Consider the following 7,057-nt stretch of genomic DNA (forward strand, 5'->3'; position numbering starts at 1 on the left):
ATTTAAAAAAAAAATGGTTAAAAAAAGAGAGAAAAAAAATAAAAGGAGCGAAAGGAGGCAGCCTCCAAAAAGGAAGCAGGCAGAGACGCTTAATATGTTTTTGTTTTTAATTTTTTTATTTGGCCTAATTTGTTCCCCCCCTCCACTTTGAAAATTTCTGTGAAGGTTTTGATTGAGTAGAAAATGAGGGTTTTTTTACTGATTTTATCGGCATTGCTGTTTTATACATTTACATATTTTTTTTACATTTTGTACATCATACATATAAATTTGATTGTTGACATTTTTTCTCAATTGTTTTTTTTTTTGCAACTGTGGGCGCATCCATCAGTGCGGATGAAAGGCGCTGAGGCAGACTGGACGCCCATACAATGCACAGACAGGGAGTGTAGCCACTCCTTGATGAAGGCTCCGCATCTGCACTGTCCATTCTGCTCCCAGGACAGTCTCTTCACTGATGAGATTCTCCTCAAGGCGCACTACAGGGTTAAGCACGTGGATAAAGGCATCAACTTTGGGGGTGAGTTTGCATTTGGGAACAAGACCAAGCGCTCGCATACTTGTGACTGGATCCCCAGAAATAAGTCTTAGGTTTTGAAAGGAAAATGTTTTCACTTTCTCTTCACAAGTCATGCTACAAGATGACTTGTGGTCCATGTTTGTGAAAATGTTTGTGAGTGAATTAAGATAAGTTGAAGGTAGTGGACAGCAGGACAAGATAGTGGCATTTGTGGAAGTTTTATGAAATTGACAGATACCTGGGCTGGTTATTCTTAGCAGATACCAGTGTTTGATAGACTCAATTGTCACAGGCCATGCCCAAGCGCCGGCTGTGTCTCAGGAAAAACTTTGCATCCGGCCTGCCTGAACAAGAGTCCTAACTCAGGTCAATAGCTTACTTGTGCCTCTTACAGCAAGAGAACCATATAAAAAGATCCATAGTTCTTTTTTTTTCAAAGTGCATATGGCTGTCAGCTTTTGTCAAAATTGCCAAACCAATCCTCTACTGTATTCCTCCCCAGATCTTAAAATGTTGCGGTGTTGAAGATCCTGCATCGTCCACGGCATCATTCACGGCCTACGTCCCCTGCTGGGATGGCGAGTGTGAAGATCTACTTTGCACCCATAAAGAAGCAACGACCAACGAAGACAGGGATGAAGCAGCCACTGATCTTTTCGGTAGGCTAAACGAGAAACGTAGGCAGAGATGGACAGAGACTGTGGAATCGATCAATTTCACCCATTCCAGCTGTCGGGCATGGCAAACCATCAACAACTCACGGGTAGGTCCACAACCCCAACACAATGTCCAATTACTGCAAATTCCATCGCATCTCAGTTGTTGAGCAAGGGTCACTTCCCCTACGTGGACAAGAACTTTACTAGAGCCACGTCGGCGAGAGTCAAGGAGCTACACCATGCGCAGGGGTGTGATCAAAACCTTTCAGGCGACTTCACGGCACACAAACTCCAGTTGGCCATCCAACGGCTAAAGACCGGCAAGGCTCCAGGCTGTTTGCCACGCATGCCCACAAGCTGCTCACGACATCGGCAGACGTCTCTAAGGCCGCCTGGGTAAAAACCAGCTGGAGAGTCCGGTAGACCTCAGCAGAACTACCTAGGCTACACCACTTCATAAACGACCCTATGTCTGGTCAAGACCTCCCACGAAAGCAGTGGACGACCCTCAACCGTCCGAGGGCTGGAGTCGGACGTTATGGTGCATCCATGAAAAGCTGGGGACTGGCAGACAGCACTTCCTGCGACTGCAGAGAACCAATCCAGACAGTAGACCACATCATCACCGCCTGCCCAAAACACCGGCCGCCTGATCAACCTGGAGGATGACACACTGGCCTGGCTCACCCTGACAGAGCTGCAAGTCTAAGGACATACATGTACGACAGAAGAAGAAGTCCTAAATTAACAACGCAATCTTCAGGTGTGTTCTGCGCGACATCACGCAGTACCACGAATGCGCGCGCCAATCTCCATAAAAGGAGTTGTGTACATCTTACTTGCAGGCTGGACACTCCATTATTTAGCTATAGATGAAAAAGGGGTGTTTAAAAAACATGAAGTGAATTTTTGTGAACAAAAGCAGGGTTTTTTGACCAAAAAGTATTTATGAATGGGAATAAATATGTGCTTGGTCGGTATTAATCACTCTGTTTAAAACTGGTTGGAGTCTGGGTGCTGATAATTATCGCACTTTCGGCTCGGATTAAAACCGACCAAGCACACATTTGTTCCTTTTAAACAGTAATAAGCTGATCAATGTTTGCACATGTGGTTAAACTACCATGGTTCACTCAGAAAATGTTGTAAATTCCTGATGCTTGAATTCCTAAACTCATTGGACTTATTTATAGCTTTAACCATAACAGAACTCAACCCATCAAACCCCAACGACATGTTTTGTTGGAATCTGTCAGGATGGGTACAGTACCCCTAAACTGACAGTCTTTTACATTGGGTTGGCACACCTCCAGAATCAAAGTCAGAAATATGTGTGTGTGCAGTTTCCCATATGGTGTTGGAATTTGCCAGGATGGGTATGGTTCCTAGTAAATCATGCTAGGGATTTAGGGTCAAAAGACTCTCTGAAATAAATTTCACAATCAAACATTTGACTCAAGTATCCATTCTTTTGAGAATGATTAGACACACCTTTTTGGTTTAATGTGTTTGAAAATGCACTTATTTTTAACCTTCACAGTTTCAGTGCTGCTTCAAGACAACTGAGTATGCCGTTGCTGTGATGTAATGGTCCCCTTGTATAATCTGCATGAAAAAAAAAACCATCAAATAAATTTAATCAGTTTGAATTTATGTACCTTGTGAGCAGGTATGGTAGATCAACAAGGATTTGGGTGGATTATATCAAATGCCAACACTTTGTGCCTTTTAAAACAATTAATTGTGAACCTAAATTTATCACTATACGTTTGTGTCGTAAATTGAATCTTTTGCAACCCTGCAGGTTTTAGTCTCATTTTATCCACCTTAACGACTTCACTCCACTATTTTACCCAGGATGTCAACCAGATCTTCACCACATACACTGACCCAGCACCCAACAGTACCAGCCTGGTAACACACCTCATAGTCCCCCAGTCACAGCAGCCATCGGAGACAGACACATCATCCCCGGGGCTATGAGCAGACTGACGGGCAGCAGCCGCAGATCGAGTACCAGTACGCCTGCATCAATGATCCGAGTCAGAGCACTGCCAATGGGGAAGGTAAGATGGTAAGAATATTAACCCTGACCCTCCAAGAATCCTGCAGCATCTACCCAGAGGTTAAGGTGGATAATGCCACCAGCAGTGAAGGATAATTAGAAGAAGCTGACCAAAAAGCCAAGGGGGAGGCATTTGATGCAAGGAAGAACTCTTCCCCCCCCCCCCACCCCCCCCCCCTCCACCCACTTTGTTTTCAATTGATATATCGTGAATCCATATGGAAGAAGGGAATGGGTAGACAACAGCATGTTTAATACAGTTGTCTTCACTCCTGCACTTGTTTGGTCAATAAAATAAATAAAACAACAACCAAAAGTTCAGCATTTTTTTAGGGGGTTGGGGTGGATGAGGGCCAATATTGACAGAGGATTTTACAAATTGAAATTACAAGGTGCAAAGGGTGTGCCATTGGTGTTATTTAAGTATATTGAATTTTGGAGGATTCAGGAAGGTTCTAAGCAACAAAAAAAATCTAATAAGTCAGGGTCGCAGTACATTTTGAGAGCTGACTTCAACAATTAATTAAATATTGGCATTTGTCCTTCACCTTGCCCACCTAATTTTAGGAATAAGGTTTGAAAAAGTGAGGGATTGCTTGCACCCAGTTACAAGGAATTACATGTTCTTGACACACTGCATCACTTTGGACTTTCTTGCCTGTATCCTGTTTTTACCGCTACATATCATTTGTCCCATTCAAGCGCAACACATATGTCGACCTTTCTACTCCATAAACTCCTCCCATCATTTGCCCTCTTTGTGTAGCCCACACCTGGAGTGACCTTTTGATGACCGACTTTCATTATTACAGGAATTATTATCCAGGATAATTACTCAACCTTTCCCTCTCGTAAACAGTTGTCCTTATTGAGATACCAGACGAAGGAAGCAAAGAGGATTTGGAGGACGAGACTTGCTACACAGAGCACAACTTGTCGCTGCTGCTGCAGGAGAAGGAACGTCTGGAGAAGACTCTTGAGCAGGAGCGGACCACGTGGGCCCAGACAGAGCACAGGATGAAAGGCACTATAGAAAGGCTTCGTACAAAAATGAGTGGGCATTCCATCTGGTCTTGGTCTAAGAATGAGTTTGGATCTTGTTCCCTGCATGCAACAGGTACCAAGGGCGTCAATCGCTTCTCAAAAGTGGGAGGGGGGACATACCTTGATCAGAACTAATGCAGGCACACTAATGCGACTGCGTTCTTTCAGTGGTCAGATTTCTGTCAGGATGCCAGCTGTCATGGCTGTGGACGATCATGGTGTGCACTGTTGTTGTCATTGCTCTACATTTTCTACACGTTCTACGTTGTTTTATGCACTGACGCTGCTTATGATAAATGCAGACAAATTGTTGCACACATTTTGTACACAAGCTCAGATGTGTCGTTTATCCTTGTGTAGAGGATTCGTGGTTTCACTCAAACTCTAGTTGCACTAAATAACTGGGTAACAACACATGTGCCTTCTTAAGCATTCATGCTCCAACTGCACACATCATGAAGTGCATAAATGTCAGACTTTGGTGTGCGCTGTCATGGTTGTGATTGGTTACACATCATGGGGCAGAGCCTAATGGATTGGTCTATTAAAATTCCATCTGTAAACAAATAATTTCTCTGCCCATCCGTCTTGCCCTCCAGGTTGAGTATTTGTCCAACACAAACATGTCACTCAAGCAGCAGCTGTCCATGATGCACACGTCCAGTTTGAAACATCTAACCAACGACAGCGAGAACCAGTCCATTTTGCAAGAGTTACTGCAACACATGTCTGAGGAGCACACCCAGCTGCTGCACCACCATCTAGCACAGCTACGGCTGTACGCTCAGGCCTGCGCATTATCCAAATCAGCCCCCGAGGAATCTGCAGCTGAATCTACAGTCTTGGTACCAGACCTGGCTGACCAATCACAGGACATCTCACACATGGCCATGATGTCGTCCTCGGAGGGCACCCTTGGGAACATGGAGCAGACAGTCGTCATGACGATAACGTCTGAGGAGGATTCGGAGCCGTCGGCAACATCGTGGATAACCCCGGAGATACTGTGGGACATGACTCCTTGACTTTGGATAAGGACGTTCACTTGTCACCAAATGACATTCTGTACCAACTGACAAGCGAGGGACTGTCATCAAGACATGCCACCTCTGAGTCGGGTCACGTTTATCAATCAGGTAGAACTCATTCACATCACAACACAGGCTGTGATGTCACGCAACAGGATTTTCACAAGAACAAAAGTTGTAAATTGGTTCTTTCCAACAGCATGCCAAAAATATTCTGCCCCGATGGCTTTGACAAAAGAACGTTTGATGACAACATGTCAAATGAGGGACCACCATTAAAATGTGGAAGAACTAACAGCCTGAAAGCCACTTAACTAAATAAAACCGGACATATTTTGTAAACAGTGTACACTCAGTGTTGTCCGAGGGCTTAGTTGGGGGGGGGGGGACTTGAACTAATGAGTTGAGTCTTCATGGAAGTTTGTCTTACCTGAATGAAAAATTTTACCAAAGCAACTGGCCTTGATCTCTCCTATCTTTTCGAGTTCTCGATGGGCAATCCCGAATCCGCTCAGTGAATGGGCGTCGTTGTAGGCCCAAACAGATCCATGTAGGTCCTCAAATCTATTACTGAAACATAAACGATGCAATTATGATTAACATTGAAACATTTGGTCGTATGTATAAAAACTAGCATTTGCTTTTTTTTTACTACATATTTTTAAGCATAACTTTTATTCGCATGAATAAAAATGAGAGTAAATGCTTTCACTATTTGCTTCAAGCTAAAAGTATTTGCTTTTTTACTTTTTGGCTTTTGCTAGACTAGAAGTGTGGACTGGTTTCAAACTTGAAAAAAATATAAATTTCAATTGACCTCAAAATTAATAAAATTTTAAAATCTAAAACTCCACTGTGGGACTTGAACCAGCAACCTTCAGAAGTTCAGATTTAGGGTCATCAGTCCGTATTACTTGATTAAGCACAACTTCACACTATTTTGTGGTTACAAAATTAACTGTAAAGTTTCAATTGACCTAAAAAGTAGTAAAATTTTGAAATCTAAAATTCCCAGGGTGGGAATGAACCTGCAACCTTTAGATTTAGAGTCAGCAGTCTGAACCACTGCACTAAGCATAATTTCATGCTTTTTAGTGGTTACGGAATTAACTATCAAGTTTCAATTTACCCAAAAGAAATAAAACTTTAAAATCTAAAATTCCCACCCTGGAATTGAACCCACAACCTTCAGATTTCAAGTCAGCAGTCCATACCATTGGACTAAGCATAATTTCACACTTTTTAGTGGTTACGAAATTAACTATGAAGTTAAATTTACCCCAAAATACATACAATTTCAAAAACCAAAACTCCACACCTGGATTTGAACCCACAACCTTCAGATTTCAAGTCAGCCGTCCGTACCATTGGACTAAGCATAATTTCACACTTTTTAGTGGTTACAAAATTAACTATCAAGTTTAAATTTACCCAAAAAGAACTAAATTTTAAAATCTAAAATTCCCCCCTGGAATTGAACCCGCAACCTTCAGATTTCGAGTCGGTAGTCCATACCATTGGACTAAGCCTAATTTCACACTTTTTAAAGGTTACGAAATTAACTATAATGTTTTAATTTACCCAAAAAGGTAATAAAATTTTAAAATCTAAAATTCCCACCCTGGAATTGAACCCACAACCTTCAGATTTCGAGTCAGTAGTCCATACCATTGGACTAAGTGTAATTTCACGATTTTTAAATGTTACGATATTAACTATGAAGTTTCAATTTACCCAAAAA

The 7,057-nt window shown here is 42.3% G+C and overlaps 1 pseudogene; it reads left to right on the plus strand.

Annotated features, from left to right (window-relative positions):
- Positions 1 to 318: 318 nt before the first annotated feature.
- Positions 319 to 5,665, plus strand: LOC119746121 (annotated as a pseudogene).
- The last annotated feature ends 1,392 nt before the right edge of the window (positions 5,666 to 7,057 follow it).

Source organism: Patiria miniata, unplaced genomic scaffold, assembly GCF_015706575.1.
Source record: "Patiria miniata isolate m_02_andy unplaced genomic scaffold, ASM1570657v1 HiC_scaffold_7, whole genome shotgun sequence".
Lineage (NCBI taxonomy): Eukaryota > Metazoa > Echinodermata > Asteroidea > Valvatida > Asterinidae > Patiria > Patiria miniata.